Source organism: Ovis canadensis, chromosome 1, assembly GCF_042477335.2.
Source record: "Ovis canadensis isolate MfBH-ARS-UI-01 breed Bighorn chromosome 1, ARS-UI_OviCan_v2, whole genome shotgun sequence".
Taxonomy (NCBI): domain Eukaryota; kingdom Metazoa; phylum Chordata; class Mammalia; order Artiodactyla; family Bovidae; genus Ovis; species Ovis canadensis.
Window position 1 is genome coordinate 174,618,748 of NC_091245.1, and position 18,659 is coordinate 174,637,406.

An 18,659-nucleotide genomic window follows, 5' to 3' on the forward strand; every position below is an offset into this window, starting at 1 on the left:
CATCCCACCCTCTCCCTCTCCCACAGAGTCTACAGATGTTCTGTACATCTGTGTCTCTTTTGCTGTCTCACATACAGGGTTATCGTTTCCATCTTTTAAAATTCCATATATATGCATTAGTATACTATATTGGTGTTTTTCTTTCTGGCTTACTTCACTCTGTATAATAGGCTCCAGTTTCATCCACCTCATTAGAACTGATTCAAATTTATTTTTTTAATGGCTGAGTAATACTCCATTGTGTATATGTACCACAGCTTTCTTATCCATCCAATAAAATACATTCATCTGCTGATGGACATCTAAATTACTTCCATGTCCTGGCTATTCCAAACAGTGCTACAATGAACATTGGGGTACACATGTCTCTTTCAATTCTGGTTTCCTCAGTGTGTATGCCCAGTAGTGGGATTGCTGGGTCATAAGGCAGTTCTATTTCCAGTTTTTCAAGGAATCTCCACACTGTTTTCCATAGTGGCTGTACTAGTTTGCATTTCCACCAACAGTGTAAGAGGGTTCCCTTTTCTCCACACCCTCTCCAGCATTTATTGCTTGTAGACTTTTGGATCACAGCCATTCTGACTGGCATGAAATGGTACCTCATTGTGGTTTTGATTTGCATTTCTCTGATAATGAGTGATGTTGAACATCTTTTCATGTTTGTGTTAGCCATCTGTATGTCTTCTTTGAAGAAATGTCTGTTTAGCTTTTTGGCCCATGGTCCAACTCTCACATCTATAAATGACTAATAGAAAAACCATAGCTTTGACTAGACGGACCTTTGTTGGCAAAGTGATGTCTCTGCTTTTTAACACACTGTCTAGGATGATCATAGCTTTTCTTCCAAGGGGCAAGTATTTGATAATTTTGTGGCTGCAGTCACTGTCTGCAGTGATTTTGCAGCCTGGGGAAAGAAAATCTGTCAGTGTATCTATTGTTTCTCCATCTGTTTGCCATGAAGTGATGTGACTGGCTGCCGTGATCTTAGTCTTTTGAATACTGAGTTTCAAGCAGGTTTTTGTACCCTTCTCTTTCCCTCTCATCAAGAGGCTCTTTAGTCCCTCTTCATTTCTGCTATTAAGGTGGTATCATCTTCATATCTGAGGTTATTGATATTTCTCCCAGCAATCTTGATTCCAGCTTGTGATTCACCCAGCCTGGCATTTCATTTAATGCACCCTGAATGTAAGTTAAATAAGCAGGGTGACAATATATAGATTTTCCGTTCTCCTTTTCCTATTTTGAACCAGTCCATTGCTCCATGTCCGGTTCTAACTGTTGCTTTTTGACCTGCATGGAGGTTTCACAGGAGGCAGGTAAGGTGGTCTGGTATTCCCATCTCAGTAAGAATTTTCACAGTTTGCTGTGATCCCACAGTCAAAGGGTTTAGTGTAGTCCATGAAGCAGATGCAGATGTTTTTCAGGATTCCCCTTGCTTTTTCTATGATCCACCAGATGTTGCCAATTTGATTTATGATTTCTCTGTCTTCTAAATCCGGCTTGAACTCTGGAAGTTCTCTATTCATGTACTGCTGAAGCCTAGCTTGAAAGATTTTGAGCATTACTTGATAGAATATTAAATGAGCACAATTGTACATTAGTTTGAACATTCTTTAGCATAACTTTTATGGGGAGTGAAGTGAAAAGTGACCTTTTCCAGCCCTGTGGCCACTCCTGAGTTTTCCAAATTTGGTAGTATATTGATTGCAGCACTTTAACAGCATCACTTTTTAGGATTTTAAATAGCTCAGCTGGAATTCCATCACCTCCACTAGCTTTGTTTGGAGTAATGCCTCCTAATGTCCACTTGACCACACACTCTAGGATATCTGGCTCTAGGTAAGTGACCACACCATTGTGGTTATCTGGGTCATTAAGACCCTTTTGTCATAGTTCTTCTATGTATTGTTGCCACCTCTTCTTAATATCTTCTGCTTCTGCTATGTCCATACCTTTTCTGTCCTTTATTGTGCCTGCCTTTGCATGAAATATTCCCTTGGTATTTCTAATTTTCTTGAAGGATCTCTAGTGTTTCCCACTGTATTGTTTTCCTCTATTTCTTTGCATTGATCACTTAAGAAGGCTTTCTTATCTCTCCTTGCTAGTCTCTGGAACTGTGCATTCAGTTGGGTATGTCTTTCCCTTTCTCTTTGCCTTCTACTTCTTTTCTCAGAATAAAATACATATGCTCATGTGAGCCACTAAATGCAAATTGTGTAATTTGGTGACTCTGGATATGAGTTAATTGTTCTTACTTTTGCATTTAAGACTAGCATCACACAAGATAAATATAAACATGAAAAGTTAAACTAGAATTTAAAATGTTAATTTTTCCTAAAACAATTTTAAATACAAAATATAACAAACTCTGACAAACTGAAAGAAAAAGTTCAGTAGAGAAAGGATTTTTTTGTTTTTAAATTTAATACTGTTAACATCTTTTTTAAAAATTTTTTGCTTTTTGAAAAAGTGGCCTCATGTTTTCATTTTGCACCAGACCTGGAAGTTTGCCTACTCAAACCTTCCCCAATAGAAGCAATATCTGTTGCATTATGTCAGAACCTCAATTTTGCTTCTCAACCACAGACTACAGCTTCTTTATATTCTTCCAATAAAAGTCTTTGCAGCTTTCACTACTGTGACTGCAGGGGTCATCTTACTTGTCTGGTATAGCTTGAAATGTGGCACAAAGTTGTGTGTCTTTGTTATAAGCAGAGAATCATGAGAGCTCATGGAATATGTTCATTTATAGAGTTCACTATTTGTGAAGCAACACTTAAAACTTGAATCAAATCTAGGTGACAAAAACTAGGGAAGTAAGAGAGATTACCATTTCTTATAGTTATCTCTTGTTTTGGGAAAACAGGGAGTGAGGGACATGAAAGCTACCTTCTATTATGAAGGAAAGTGAAAGTGAAGTCGCTCAGTCATGTCCGACTCTTTGCGACCCCATGGACACTAGGCTCCTCTGTCCATGGGATTTTCTTGGCAAGAGTACTGGAGTGGGTTGCCTTTTTCTTCTCCAGGGAACTTCCCGACCCAGGGATCAAACCCAGGTCTCCCACATTGTAGACAGACGCTTTACCGTCTGAGCCAAGACCCAAATAAGAGTAGCTATCTGCCACTGAGTGCTTGCTGTATGCTAGACTTTCTTCCAGGTCTTCATCAATCTCATTTTATGTCTTCCTTGAAATAATTGTTTTGAAATAGGTATATTAATTCCATTTTACAGATAGGAGAGAGTCATGGAGAAGCAGGACACACAACTCATAAAATTTAGAGCCAATTATTAATCTTAGAGCTTTCTGCATACCAAGCCCTAGCTCCCAATCTCTACTCCACAGTCTAAGAGCACTCATTTGTTTAGAAGAGTTCAATAAGCTAAAGTAAGAACAATGATTAGAAATGGTTAGGAGAAAGATTTGTACTCAGGACCAGAGAATAATTCATGTTTAAAGGGAGAAAATCCAGACAAGTAGATAACACAGACTTTTTTTTTTTTTTTTGCCTGAGGAACCACTAAAAGACCATGGAAGGACCAAAACTCTCTTAAAGCTATAAATGGAATGCATTATCTTTCAAGTTTATGGGCTCATTGTCACTAACAATATTAAACAGATACATGATTGCACTGTGCAAGAATGTTTGTTAGAAATGGTGATGTATTTTAGAAACTAAAATCAGGAGTGATTATACATAAGGAGCTTGAGATTGACTTATATTTCAGCACTAAGTAATTTTAAGATTTCAGGAGTCACTTAACTTCTCCAAGTATAGGTTCCTTCATCTGTAAAACAGGAATCATAATAATACTACACGGGTTATTATGAAGATTGAATGAGACTGTCTGAAGCATCTAGCTCAGAAACCTACACAGAAAATAAACGCTCAGTGAAGGTAACCAATGCTGTTTTGGTGTGCATGGAGTGACAAAAGTAATGAGGAAAAAGGATTTTGACTTTGATTAGGAGATCAGTCTAGAAATTTATATAGGAAATGACAATATCTAAAACTACAAGTTTGACAGGAAACCAGAGGCAGATGTAAAATGTAGATAGAAGGATAGTAACTGGAATTTAAACTAAAACCCCCAAGAACGGGTGGAGAATAAAGACAGACTATACACATTAAACAATATTTTAGCACGTGGGAGATGATTCTATAACTCAGAAAGGTGAAGAGGAACTGGAAGGTACATATTGTTCTCAAGTTGTGCTGCTCACTATGATAGCCATTAGAGGCATATGACTATGTAATTTTAAATGTAAATTATTTAAAAATAAAGAAAATTTTAAAATCAAGTGCTTACCAGTCACATGTCAAATTCTTAATACCTACATATACCTAGTGGTTGGTGCATTGAGCAGAGTAGAAAACATTTGCATTGCTGCAGAAAATTATATGAGATAGTGCTATCTCCAGAGAAAGGCAGGGGGCTACATATATTTGGGTGTGTGATTGCAATCTCAGGGAAAACTTCTACTTTCTCACATTATTGCATTTATTCATTTATTTTCCCCTTCCATATTCCCAACTTTTCACTGAATATATTTGGCAGAAAATCAAGAAAAGTTTTGTGGTAAGCAGTATTTTAGGAAAGTCTCCAAAATGTCCACTGCTGGCATGTGCATCCAATACAATCACCCTACCCTTGAGTGTGGGTGCTGTGCTGTGCTTAGTCTCTCAGTCATGTCTGATTCTTTGCAACCCTGTGGACTGTAGCCCACCAGGCTCCTGTGTCCATGGGGATTCTCCAGGCAAGAATACTGGAGTAGGTTGCCATGACCTCCTCCAGGGGATCATCCCAACCCAGGGATCAAACCCAGGTCTCCCACATTGCAGGCAGATTCTTTACCAACTGAATCACGAAGAAACCCAAGAATACTGGAGTGGTAGCCTATTCCTTCTCCAGGTGATCTTCCTAACCGAGAAATCAAACTGAGGTCTCCTGCCTTGCAGGCAGAATCTTTACCAGCTGAGCTACCAGGGTGGGCCTTATCTAATCAGGTGAACCCCTCTAAAAGAAGGTTTAGAAATAAGAGAGAGAAGTTAGAGGTTCAAAGCAACAGAGACAGACATTTTCCTGCTGGCCTTGCTGTAGCAAATTGCAATTTTGTAGAGATATCCTTGTGGAAAGTAATAAACAGGTACATTCTAAGAACTGAGAGCAGCCCCAGTCAATAGCCAGAAAGAAAACTCAGACCTCAGTCGTACATGTAAAAGGAACTGAGTTCTTCTAACAACCTGAATGCCCATGGAAGCAAACCCTGACACTCAAATGAGATCCCAAACATTGCCATCCCCTTAATATTAACCTTGGAGGGCTCTAAGCAGAGAACTCAGCTGAGATATGCATAGTTTTCTGACATACAGAAAAGTGAGATAAGAAATGGTATTGCTTTCAGCTAAGTACATAATACACTTGTGCAGTAACAGAAAGCTAACCAGCCCCTAGTAACACAACCACACACACACACTTGCCTGCACTCATACACACTCGCTTTTTTTCTCCTTTAAAGCACAATAACTATAAAATGCAGTGTGACTTTATTTTACTGGGATAAAAGGTTCAAAGAAAACATGTTCAAAATTTTGCTGCTGGCTTTGACAGGGGACTAGGAAGAGTTGAGGCAATTAACCAGGACTCCAGCACTATTACCTGCTTTTTTCAGATAGGATCAACTGTACTTGACTTCCTACAACTTTGAGAAAGGTAATAAATTTTCACTGTAACAACGAGAAGTCACCAAAAGTGTTTGATGACTGCTGAAATGTACCAAATTATCACATGCTGTGGCTGAAATTGTTCGCTTAGGTTAAAACATTGTCCCCCAAAGCCCCTATTAAAATGTAATGTGTTACATGGTGAGTGGGTAGAGAGGGAAGAGTTCTCACGGAAACCTACTGCTACCTTAACACAAGCTGAATTATCACTTTCTAATAGAAAAGAGGCTCGAAGCAAATGGATAGGGAGGTTACGGAGGAGAAGAAAAATGAAGGTCAAGAGCTACTGCCACAGCAGGCAGGTCTGGATGGGTGCCTCAGGAGGAAGGTCACACTGAGTGGCGATCACTGGAACACAAGCAGGAGACCTAGCTGGAGGGACTCGGCTTCAGAACGGGCAGGTGAAGACGAAGACAAGACTTATCTGCTTTATAATTTGGTGCACTGTCCCCCGATGGGTAAAGCCACCTTTTAGTCAAACACATTTTATCTCCTCTGATGAAGGAAATTTCTGAAAAAGACTGCTTCCCTAACTGGCTCTTGACAGGAACTTGAGGAATCCCTGAAAAAGGAGGTTTGAAGAGAGCAAGAGTACACAACTAACGTTGCCACCGATTAACTTTGTCACAGTTATTTATCAGAGGAGGCACGGGAGGCTGGAATTCAGATTTAGACATGAATGGAGCTGGAGAAGCTCTATACAGTCAGCAAAAACAAGACCGACTGTTGACTGTGGCTCAGATCATGAATCCTTATTGTCAAATTCAGGCTTAAATTGAAGAAAGTAAGCAAAACCACTAGACCATTCAGGTATGACCTAAATCAAATGCCTATGATTATACAGTGAAAGTGAGAAATAGACTCAGGGATTAGATCTGATAAACAGAGTCCCAGAAGAACTGTGGATGGAGGTTTGTGACATTGTACAGGAGGCAGGGATCAAGACCATCCTCAAGAAAAAGAAATGCAAAAAGGCAAAATGGTTGTGAAAGGTGGTCTTACAAATAGCTGAGAAAAGAAGAGAAGCTGAAGGCAAAGGAAAAAAGAAAAGATATACCCATTTGAAAGCAGAGTTCCAAACAATAGCAAAGAGAAATAAGAAAGCCTTCTTCAATGATCAGTGCAAAGAAATAGAGGAAAACAATAGAATGGGAAAGAGACAGAGATCTCTTCAAGAAACATTTCATGCAAAAACAGGCACAATAAAAGACAGATGTGGTATGGACCTAAAAGAAGCAGAAGATATTAAGAAAAGGTGGCAACAATACACAGAAGAACTATACAAAAAAGATCATTGTGACCCCGTTAACCATGGTAGTGTGATCACTCACCTAGAGCCAGACATCCTGGAATGTGAAGTCAAGTGGGCTTAGGAAGCATCACTATGAACAGAGCTAGCAGAGGTGATAGAATTCCAGTTGAGCTATTTCAAATCCTAAAAGATGGTGCTGTGAAAGTGCCAGCAAATTTGGAAAACTAGACAGTGGCCACAGGACTGTAAAAGGTCAGTTTTCATTTCAATCACAAAGAAAGGCCATACCAAAAAGTGCTCATCTTCCACACAATTGCGTTCATCTCACACACTAAAGTAATGCTCAAAATTCTCCAAGCCAGGCTTCAACAATATATGAACTGTGAACTTCCAGATGTTGAAACTGGATTTTGAAAAGGCAGAGGAACCAGAGATCTAATTGCCAACACCTGTTGGATCATCAAAAAAGCAAGAAGTTCCAGAAAAACATAGACTTCTGCTTTATTGAGTATGCCAAAGCCTTTGAATGTGTGGATCAAAACAAACTGTGGAATATTCTTCAAGAGATGGGAATACCAGACCACCTGACCTGCTTCCTGAGAAATCTGTATGCAGGTAAAGAAGCAAGTTAGATTTGGACATGGAACAACAGATTGGTTCCAAATTGGGAATAGAGTACATCAAGGCTGTATATTGTCACCCTGCTTAGTGAACTTATATGCAGAGTACATCATGAGAATGATGGACTGGTTGACATACAAGCTGGAATCAAGATTGCCAGGAGAAATATTGATAACTTCAGATACGCAGATGACAACCTGATTATGGCAGAAAGCAAAGAAGAACCAAAGAGCCCCTTGATGAAAGTGAAAGAGGAGAGTGAAAAAGTTGGCTTAAAACTCAGCATTCAGAGAACTAAGATCATGACATCTGGTCCCATCACTTCATGGCAAATAGATGGGGAAACAGTGGAAACATATAAACATATAAACAGGCTTTATATTTGGGGACTCCAAAATCACTGCAGATGGTGACTGCAGCCATGAAATTAAAAGACATTTGTTCCTTGGAAGAGAAGCTATAAGCAAACTAAATATCATATTAAAAAGCAGAGATGTTACTTTGCCAAAAAAAGGTCCATCTCCTCAAAGGTATTGTTTTTCCAGTAGTCATGTATGGATGTAAGAGTTGGACTATAAAGAAAGCTGAGCGCTGAAGAATAGATGCTTTTGAACTGTGGTGTTGGAGAAGTCTCTTGACAGCCCCTTGGACTTCAACGAGATCCAACCAATGATCTCCCTCTGAACTGAGACATTCAATAAAATTTCTGAGTGAGCAAGCTTCTGTGGTTTCCTGCCTCTTCAGTAGTTTTGTTCAGTCACTCGGTCGTGTGCAATTCTATGCAGCTCATGGACTGCAGCACGCCAGGCCTCCCTGTCTATCACAAACTCCAGGAGTTTACTCAAACTCATGTCCATTGAGTCTGTGGTGCCATCCAACCATCTCATCCTCTGTCGTCCCCTTCTCCTCCTGCCTTCAATCTTTCCCTCTCAGGGTCTTTTCAAATGAGTCACTTCTTCGCATCAAACGGACAAAGTCTTGGAGTCTTAGCGTCAGCATGCATCCTTCCAATGAATATTCAGGACTGATCTCCTTTAGGATGGACTGGTTGGATCTCCTCGTAGTCCAAGGGACTCTCAAGAGTCTTCTCCAACATCACAGTTCAAAATAATTCTTTGACACTCAGCTTTCTTTATGCTCCAACTCTCATATCCATTCATGACCACTGGAAAAACTATAGCTTTGACTAGACAGACATTTGTTGGCAAAGCAATGTCTCTGCATTTTAATATGCTGTCTAGATTAGTCATAACTTTCCTTCCAAGGAGTAAGTGTCTTTTAATGTTATGGCTGCAGTCACCATCTGCAGTGATTTTGGAGTGCCCATAAATAAAGCCTGTCACTGTTTGCACTGTTTCCCCATCTATTTGCCATGAAGTGATGGGACCAGATGCCATGATCTTAGTTCTCTGAATGTTGACTTTTAAGCCAACTTTTCACTCTTCTCTTTCATTTTCATCAAGAGGCTCTTTATTTCTTCTTCGCTTTCTGCCGTAAGTGTGATGTCATCTGCATATCTGAGGTTATCGATATTTCTCCTGGCAATCTTGATTCCAGATTGTGTGTCAACCAGCCCAGCATTTCTCTTGATATACTCTGCATATAATATCAATTATCACAATGACAATATATAGCCTTGACATAATCCTTTCCCTATTTGGAACCAGTTTGTTGTTCCATGTCCAGTTCTAACTGTTGCTTCTTTACCTGTATATCAATTTATCAAGAGGCAGGTCAGGTGGTCTGGTATTCCCATCTCTTGAAGAATTTTCCACAGTTTGTTGTGATCCACACATTCAAAGACTTTGGCATAGTCAATAAAGCAGAAGTTGATGTTTTTCTGGAACTTCTTGCTTTTTTGATGATCCAACAGATGCTGGAAATTAGATCTCTGGTTCCTCTGCCTTTTCTAAATCCAGCTTGAACATTTGGAAGTTCACAGCTCACATTCTGTTGAAGCCTGGCATGGAGAATTTTGAGCATTACTTTTCTAGTGTGTGAGATGAGTACAATTGTGCAGTAGTTTGAGCAATTTTTGGCATCACCTTTCTTTGTGATTGGAATGAAAACATGTTTTCCAGTCCTGCGACCACCACTGAGTTTTCCGAATTTGCTGTCATATCGAGTGCAGCACTTTCACAGCATCTTTTTTTTAAGGATTTGAAATAGCTCAACTGGAATTTCATTACCAGTAATTCCTGCCTCCTATTCCCTTTGTAAAAAGTACCTCTGAAGGGAAACAATTTCTCAACAATAATATTATTGCCATGTAAGAATTACATAAGACACAATAGATCAAGTATGAAATACGACCAAATTGTTCACTGAAATAGCTTTTGAAAATTCCAAAACATGGAACTGGGCAATGTTGTGTTCAAACTTAGCTCACAATACTTTTGATAAAATATACCGTTTGAAATGTGATGTTCTTTAATTCTTTTCACATAGGTTAGCCTTACTATCTAGGGAATGTGTGCTTTGAACTCAGGGACTCTATTTTTCTTTAGAGTCCATCTCCAAACTAGTATCATGCTGAGAAGAGAATAAATTTTTAGTGAATAGCTGGTGATTATTTAATCATTGCCATTGAGGCCAGGGGTCAAGACTGATGACTATTTCAGGTACATGTGACCCAACAATATCCTTAGATACACATATATACACATAAAGACACACATATAGCCCTCAAATATAGAACTAGCCCATGGGAAAATATGATAAATATCTTGTGATCCTCCCTATTCATGGAGGAAAAAAAAAGATTAAAAGCATCATTTCTTCTCTCCAAGTATCACCTTGATCCTCCCTTCAAACAATACCATATTCAATCATTCTAGTTTTGACTTAGCAGAAGGTCATTTTGGCAGGAGTGAATGTTCCAGCCTGACATAATATTTGATTAATAAATCATGGATTGCTTGTTCAACCTTATAGAAAAAAATTTCTTGGTGACTGTGTTTCGTGCTTCAGTCAAAAGGAGCTACCACATACTCTTTAAAAGTCATGGATCATCACATATCAGCCAGAACACTTAGCTTCTATATGACAATTTATAATTTCCAGACTAAATATAAGATTGGAGCCTGTGTGCTCAGTCATGCCTAACTCTTTGTGACCCCATGGACTGTAGCCTGCCAGGCTCCTCTGTCTGTGGAATTTTCCCAGCAAGAATACTGGACTGGGAAATTGCCATATCCTAATCCAAGGTCTCTTTCTGATCCAGGGATCAAACATATGTCTCCTGTGTCTCCTGCATTGTAGGCAGATGCTTTACCCCTAAGCCATCAGGGAAGTCATATGATGAATAGGAACATGCAAATCAACATGAAGAATCATGATTAAGATATGTTGGCAAAAATTAGGTAGAGGAAGGAATTCTGGGCAACACTACCATTCATAAACTGTAAGAGAGATTTCAGAACACTATTTCAAGTGGGTTATTCTGTTTTCCCTAGAATACACTTTCCTAAATGTATTTACATGGGATAGAATTCAGTTTTTCCAGCACAGTTGAACCACCTTGAGAATTAGATACATAGCAATAGATGTGTTTAAAGATATTTAATTCAGTCATTAGATTTAATGTAAATGTGGTTATTTATTCTGCTGTTGCTGCTGCTACCGCTAAGTCATTTCAGTCATGTCTGACTGTGCAACCCTATGGACAACAACCCATCAGGCTCCTCTGTCCACGGGATTCTCTAGGCAAGAATACTGGAGTGGATTGCCATTATTTATTCTAGGTACCTTGGAAGGAAAGTTATGACCAACCTAGGTAGCATATTCAAAAGCAGAGACATTACTTTGCCAACAAAGTTCTGTCTAGTCAAGGCTATGGTTTTTCCAGTAGTCATGTATGGATGTGAGAGTTGGACTGTGAAGAAAGCTGAACACCGAAGAATTGATGCTTTTGAACTGTGGTGTTGGAGAAGACTCTTGAGAGTCCCTTGGACTGCAAGGAGATCCAACCAGTCCATTCTAAAGCAGATCAGTCCTGGGTATTCTTTGGAAGGAATGATGCTAAAGCTGAAACTCCAGTACTTTGGCCACCTCATGTGAAGAGTTGACTCATTAGAAAAAACTCTGATGCTGGGAGGGATTGGGGGCAGGAGGAGAAGGGGACAACCGAGGATGAGATGGCTGGATGGCATCACTGACTCAATAGACGTGAGTTTGAGTGAACTCCGGGAGCTGATGATGGACAGGGAGGCTTGGCGTGCTGCGATTCATGGGGTCGCAAAGAGTTGGACACGACTGAACGACTGAACTGACTGACTGACTGACCCATAAATAAGTGATTAAAGATAGTACCACTTCAGTGTCTTTACAGGACACATTTACTTCTCAGCAAATATGAATTTAGAAAGAAAGAATCAAAACAAGATATTTAAGAAAGAATCAAAACCAGCTGTTAGTCCTTAGTACAGCTGTTAGATGTACTGCTTTCAGTACAGAGCAGCAAAGATAGCATTATCTTGTCCTTGCTCTTCTCTTCAGCCACATATATTACTGTATTAATTCGCTTTTGCTGTGTAACATATGACCCCAAACTTTGTCACTTAAGCACCACTCATTTATATTGCTCAGTTGGATGACTTGGGCCAGGTTTAGCTGGCCAGTTCTCCTATCTCAGCTGGGTTCAACTGCACATCTGTGATGAACAGCCAGGTTGGCTTCAGCAGGCTGTTTGAGGATGGCCTTGGCTGGAAGGGTTGACTTCACTCCTCAGGGTCTCTCATTTTTCAGCAGCTCAGCTCATGTTTGTTCACACAGTGGTTGGATGAGCTTCTGGGAGAGTGAGAAGTGCCAAGGCTTCTTGGTGTATGCTCAGAGTTGGCCCATTTCTTCTGCTGTATCCTACTGGACAAAGTAAGTCACAAAGTCACCCCTGATTCAAGACTTAGTAAATAGACTTGATTTCTTTATGGGAAGAGCTGAAAAGCCATATTGTTAATGTTAAGGATCCTGGGGAGGGGGAATAATTGTAGGCATGTTTACAATCTACAATTCAAGCAAGAAAATTAGTGATACCAAGGGACCTTTTCATGCAAAGATGGGCAAAATAAAGGACAGAAATGGTATGGACCTAACAGAGGCAGAAGATATTAAGAAGAGGTGGCAGCAATACACAGAAGAACTATACAAAAAAGATTGTCACGACCCAGACAACCATGGTGGTGTGATCACTCATCTAGAGCCAACATCCTAGAATGTGAAGTCAAGTAGGCCTTGGGAAGCATCACTATGAACAAAGCTAGTGGAGGTGATGGAATTCCAGTTGAGTTACTTCAAATCCTAAAAGATGATGCTGTGAAGGTGCTGCACTCAATATGCCAACAAACTTAGAAAACTCAGCAGTGGCCACAGGCCTGGAATAGGTCAGTTTTCATTCCAATCCCAAGGAAAGGCAATGCCAAAGTAATGCTGAAAATTGTCTAAGTCAAGACTTAACAGTACATGAGCTGTGAACTTCCAGATGTTCAAACTGGATTTTGAAAAGGCAGAGGACCAGAGATCAAATTGCCAATATCCATTGGATCATCAAAAAAGCAAAAGAGTTCCAGAAAAACATCAACTTCTGCTTTATTGAGTATGCCAAAGCCTTTGAATGTGTGGATCACAACAAACTGTGGAAAATTCTTCAAGAGATGGGAATACCAGACCACCTGACCTGCCTCCTGAGAAATCTGTATGCAGGTAAAGAAGCAACAGTTAGATTTGGACATGGGAAAACAGACTGGTTCCAAATTGGGAATGGAGTACATCAAGGCTGTATATTGTCACCCTGCTTAGCTAACTTATATGCAGAGTACATCATGAGAATGATGGACTGGTTGACACACAAGCTGGAATCAAGATTGCCAGGAGAAATATTGATAACCTCAGATACGCAGATGACAACCTGATTATGGCAGAAAGCAAAGAAGAACCAAAGAGCCTCTTAATGAAAATGAAAGAGAAGAGTGAAAAAGTTGGCTTAAACGTCAACATTCAGAGAACTAAGATCATGGCATCTGGTCCCATCACTTCATGGTAAATAGATGGGGAAACAGTGGAACTTTATATTTGGGGGCTCCAAAATCACTGCAGATGGTGACTACAGCCATGAAATTAAAAGACACTTGTTCCTTGGAAGAGAAGCTATAAGCAAACTAAATATCATATTAAAAAGCAGAGATGTTACTTTGCCAAAAAAAGGTCCATCTCCTCAAAGGTATTGTTTTTCCAGTAGTCATGTATGTATGTAAGGGTTGGACTATGAAGAAAGCTGAGCGCTAAAGAATAGATGCTTTTGAACTGTGGTGTTGGAGAAGACTCTTGAGAGTCCCTTGGACTGCAAGGAGATCCAACCAGTCCATTCTAAAAGATATCAATCCCAAATATTCATTGGAAGGACTTATCCTGAAGCTGAAACTCCAATACTTTGGCCACCTGATGTGAACAGCTGACTCATTTCAAAAGACCCTGATGCTGGGAAAGATTGAGGGTGGGAGGAGAAGTGGATGACAGAGGAGGAGATGGTTGGATGGCATCACAGACTCAATGGACATGTGCTTTAGTAAACTGCGGGAGTTGTGATGGACAGGGAGGCCTGGCGTGCTGCAGTCCATGGGATCACAAAGAGTCACACATGACTGAGGGACTGAACTGAACTGATCCAAGCAAGATTCTAGATTACATTTGTGTAGCCCTGTGAGAAAGTCAGATTGTTTCTCTTATCTCGAAGGCTTTTCGAATGCAGTGCCCTTTTTTGCATCTTCACTATTCTTTTTTCTTATGGCTTTCACTTATGAATCAAGATTAAGTGACTATTCCTTCTATTAGGGTGCATGCCCTGAATTCTAGATTAAGTAGGCTTCCCTCAGCTGTGCTATCACAATCCTTGTCCTATGCTTGACTACCAAAACTTACTGGCAGTCCTACATCAAATAAAGGTACAATACACATTTATTCACCAATATTTCCAATTATTATAAATTCATACATAATTACCAGCAATAATGAAGGGGTATATATTTCCTAGATATGAAGTTGAAATTCATATCAAACCTATCATATCAAACCTATCATTCATATCAAACCGGACAAACCTAAACAATGTGAGAACTCATGAAATTAGTCTATGTAGTCAAAGCTTAAAAAGAAAAAATTCGAAGCAACTAAAGCGGCCCAACCAATAACTTTTCTTCCAAAAGATAAAATTGGATTCTTAATATTATCAACTAATTCAGACACCATAGCTTATATAGCATGTTGAAAAGTAATGGGTCTGGCAATCAGTCCTGAAGGACTCCATTTGTCACCTCTCCATGAGGATCTGCTATGATTTACTGCTCTCCTATATATATTTAGGCGACAATCAGTTTTTTAGCTACCTTGGCACTTAGACTGAAGTCTAGCATTTTGCTCATTAACTTTTCTATGATAGACTGTCAGAAGTCCCATCTCAAGTCCTGTTAAATTATATCTACTTCTGCACCTTAATATAATTACCTGGTCACTGCCACATCATGCTATAAATTGTCTGACGAGACCCAATTTTCCTTTTAGTGACTTAAAACATATTTTCTATTTTGTTCCCCAAATGAGCCAAATTGTCTGTTTCTTATGGAGAACTTCAATATTGTGGCTATTTAAATTCAAGTACTTATCTTCTTACCTTTTGTACATAACACATATGGATAATACTCTAGAATGATTATTCTACCCCCTTGCCAAATTGCCTGCCACCCACTTACTCATCAATTAATATCTTTTATTAAAGATGAAAAATTTAATAGAACCACTTTTTCCTTTAAGTCTCAAAAATAGTAAAATACATTACATCATCGTATCTGATGTATGTACAAACTGCAATCAAGATTGCCAGGAGAAATACCAATAACTGAGATATGCACATGACACCATCCTTATGGCAGAAAGTGAAGAATTAAAGAGCCTCATGATGAAGCTGAAAGAGGAGAGTGAAAAAGCTGGCTTAAAACTCAACATTCGCCAGTCTAGGTTTGATGCAGGATACAGGATGCTTGGGGCTGGTGCACTGGGATGACCCAGAGGGATGGTATGGGGAGGGAGGAGGGAGGGGGGTTCAGGATTGGGAACACGTGTACACCCGTGGCAGATTCATGTTGATATATGGCAAAACCAATACAATATTGTAAAGTAAAAAAAAAAATAACTCAACATTCAAAAAATGAAGATCATGGCATCTGGTCCCATCACTTCATGGAAAATAGATGGGGAAACAGTGGAAACACTGACATACTTTATTTTCTTGGGCTCCAAAATCACTGCAAATGGTGACTGCAGCCATGAGATTAAAAGACACTTGCTCCTTGGAAGAAAAGCTATAACAAACCTAAACAGTGCAGTAAAAAGCAGAGATACCACTTTGCTAACAAAGGTCTATATAATCAAAGCTATGGTTTTTCCAGTGGTCATATATGGATGTGAGTTAAACCATAAAGAAAGCCGGGTGCCGAAGAACTGATGCTTTTGAACTGTGGTGTTGAAGAAGAGTCTTTAGAGTCCCTTGGACTGCAAGGAGATCCAACCAGTCCATCCTAAAGGAAATGAGTCCTGAATATTCATTGGAAAGACCAATGCTGAAGCTAAGACTCCAATACTTGGCCACCTGATGTGAAGAACTGACTCATTAGAAAAGACCCTGATGCTGGGAAAGCTTGAAGGCAGGAGGAGAAATGTATGATAGAGGACGAGATGGTTGGATGAAATCACTGACTCAATGGATATGAGTCTGAGCAAGCTCCAGGAGATGGTGAAGGACAGGCAAGGCTGGCGGGCTGCAGTTCATGGAGTCACAAAGAGTTGTACATGACAGAGAGACTAAACAACAGACCGGTTTTTACTATGACTTAATCAGCTTTCTCACCTTGAACTTCTTATCTGCGTATACCCAGTTTGAATGATAATGGAAAGGGTGATGCCCTATATGCATATTTTCACTGCTTCTCTTTTTGCTAAATGAAATATTTCTGTCTTGAAAGTGTTTCAGGGTTAAAGTTTTATGTTAGGCTGATTTTAAGATTTACTATGACACCTTGATGTTATACTTGTTTGCCATTCATCCATCCATCCATCCACTCATCAATCCATCTATTTTTTTTTTCTTGTTTTTAAGAAGGGTAAAATGATTTCTTAATGTTTAACTTATACAAACTTGTAAACTATAAAGCATACAGAAGAAAGTCATCTAGACATGACATCTACTTCACAGGTTTTTGAGAGTTTTAGGGCAATGCTCTAGAACAGTGCCTGGTGTAATCACTCACTAAACATTTATTATCATTAAAATTAGTTCTTTTCTTACAGGAAGTTTAGAATTTCTCATGATATCTTCTCATTTATTTACTTTGAAATATGACCATCTTCGTAAAAACCTTGTAAAACATTATTCTTTTTATAGTAATTCTTCATAACTTTAAAATCCAGATTTTTTATAAAATATTTCTCATTTTTAAATCTTTTCTGTTTTATATTCCAACACCTTCATATTCCTTTCTTAAGGCTGATGTTGATGGCAAGTTAGCTAAATTGTAGAATGCTACAAATGACATCAAATATCCCTTGCATTCACAGATTCAAGGACTCCCAAGTGTTCAGAAGGAGGAAAGGCAAGGGCTCAAGCTGCCTCCTGTCTCTCAAGCTGCAGTAACCCTGACCTGGTATCATGATGATTAATATTTCTTCTTGCAAATGGCTTTGAGCAGAAGCTTCCTTGAAGTATGAAGTTTACCAAGCATTAAATGATATTTTAAAAGCAAAGCTTTGGAGTTTTATTAGGCTCAAAACCTGGCATGGTTAGTTCTAGACCTATGACCCTGTTCAAGTTGTTTTGAAGTCACCATTTCCTCATTTGCAAATGGATGGCTAGTCATCTTGAAAGGGTAAATGCCAATTTTGAAGTGGGGGAAGCATAATCCAGACTGAATTAGTTTGAAAAGCAAATGAAATACTCGGAAGACAATGGAAAATGGGCAGGCTACTAATTCAGTAATTTAACTGAAATAGCAAAATGGATAAGATAGAGGGAAACATGGAACCAAATATGCTTTGTGGTGATGGTGGTTGTTTCTTTTCTCTCAGATTGTAGGGACTGTGACTGCATGTATAACCTCAGAATATACATATATATTGAGATTTTATGTATGCTGTATGTGTGTGTGTGTTTGTATAGTTAGAATGGAAAACTCAGAGAAGAGAGACTAGAAATACAAAAGAGAAAGGTGATACCTGGATAAAAGAACAAATAGGACAGACAGCACTAGTGTAGGGATTAGTTTAGGGAGAAGAAATTCCTCTAGTGTACATATGCATTAGTTTGCCTACTAGGGCTGCCAGTACAAACACCACAGACTGGATACGTGGCTTAGAGAAGAGAAATTTTTTCCCCTTAATTCTTAAGGCTAGAAGTCCAAGATCTAGGTCTCAGCAGAGTTAATTTCTTCTGAGGTCTCTCTGTCTGGCTTGCAAACATTAGTCTTTTTACTTCTGCCTCCATACAATTTTTCCTTCGTACGTGTCTGTGTCTTAATCTGTTTTTATAAAGACACCAGTCATATTGAATTAGAGCCCATCCTTATACCCTCATTTTGACCTTCATTTAATTACATTTTTAACGAGCCTGTCTCCAAATAGGGTCACACTCTGAGGTAACAGGAATTGGGATTTCAACCTTGAAATTTATGGGGTTTTTTTGTTTTTTTTTGGAGAGGGAATGAGGGGGCATAATTTAGTCCATAACAAAATGTACAGGCTGAAAAGATGGTGGTGATGAAGAAAATTTGTAATGGAAAAGCAGGAAAGTGAAAAACTTCTGCTTAGTAATGTCTTTTTTTTTTTTTTTAATAAAAGCAGAGGTCATCTGCAAAGAGTGAGGAGAAAGTGGAGAATTTGGAGACTGGGAGATATGATCTTTCCCTGTCCAAACAAAGTAAGGTTAGACCTTTAAATCAGCTATTCTAGAACCTTCTTTCTAGATTTTTCATTTCCGATCTACCATGATTTGTTCCTTAGAATAATTTAATTTTCTGTTTAAATG

General features: G+C 39.1%; 1 long non-coding RNA gene across 3 annotated transcripts in view; it reads right to left on the reverse strand.

The window, feature by feature from the left end:
- Nucleotides 1-18,659, reverse strand: part of LOC138419530 (uncharacterized) — a 639,926-nt gene that overhangs the window by 81,694 nt on the left and 539,573 nt on the right. The window contains exon 8 of one of the 3 annotated variants that reach the window (XR_011249003.1): nt 11,917-12,457. The exons of the other annotated variants lie outside the window; for them this stretch is intronic. This is a non-coding gene — a long non-coding RNA (uncharacterized lncRNA). Of the gene's footprint in view, nt 1-11,916; nt 12,458-18,659 lie in introns of those variants that run through there. 3 annotated transcript variants of the gene reach the window in all.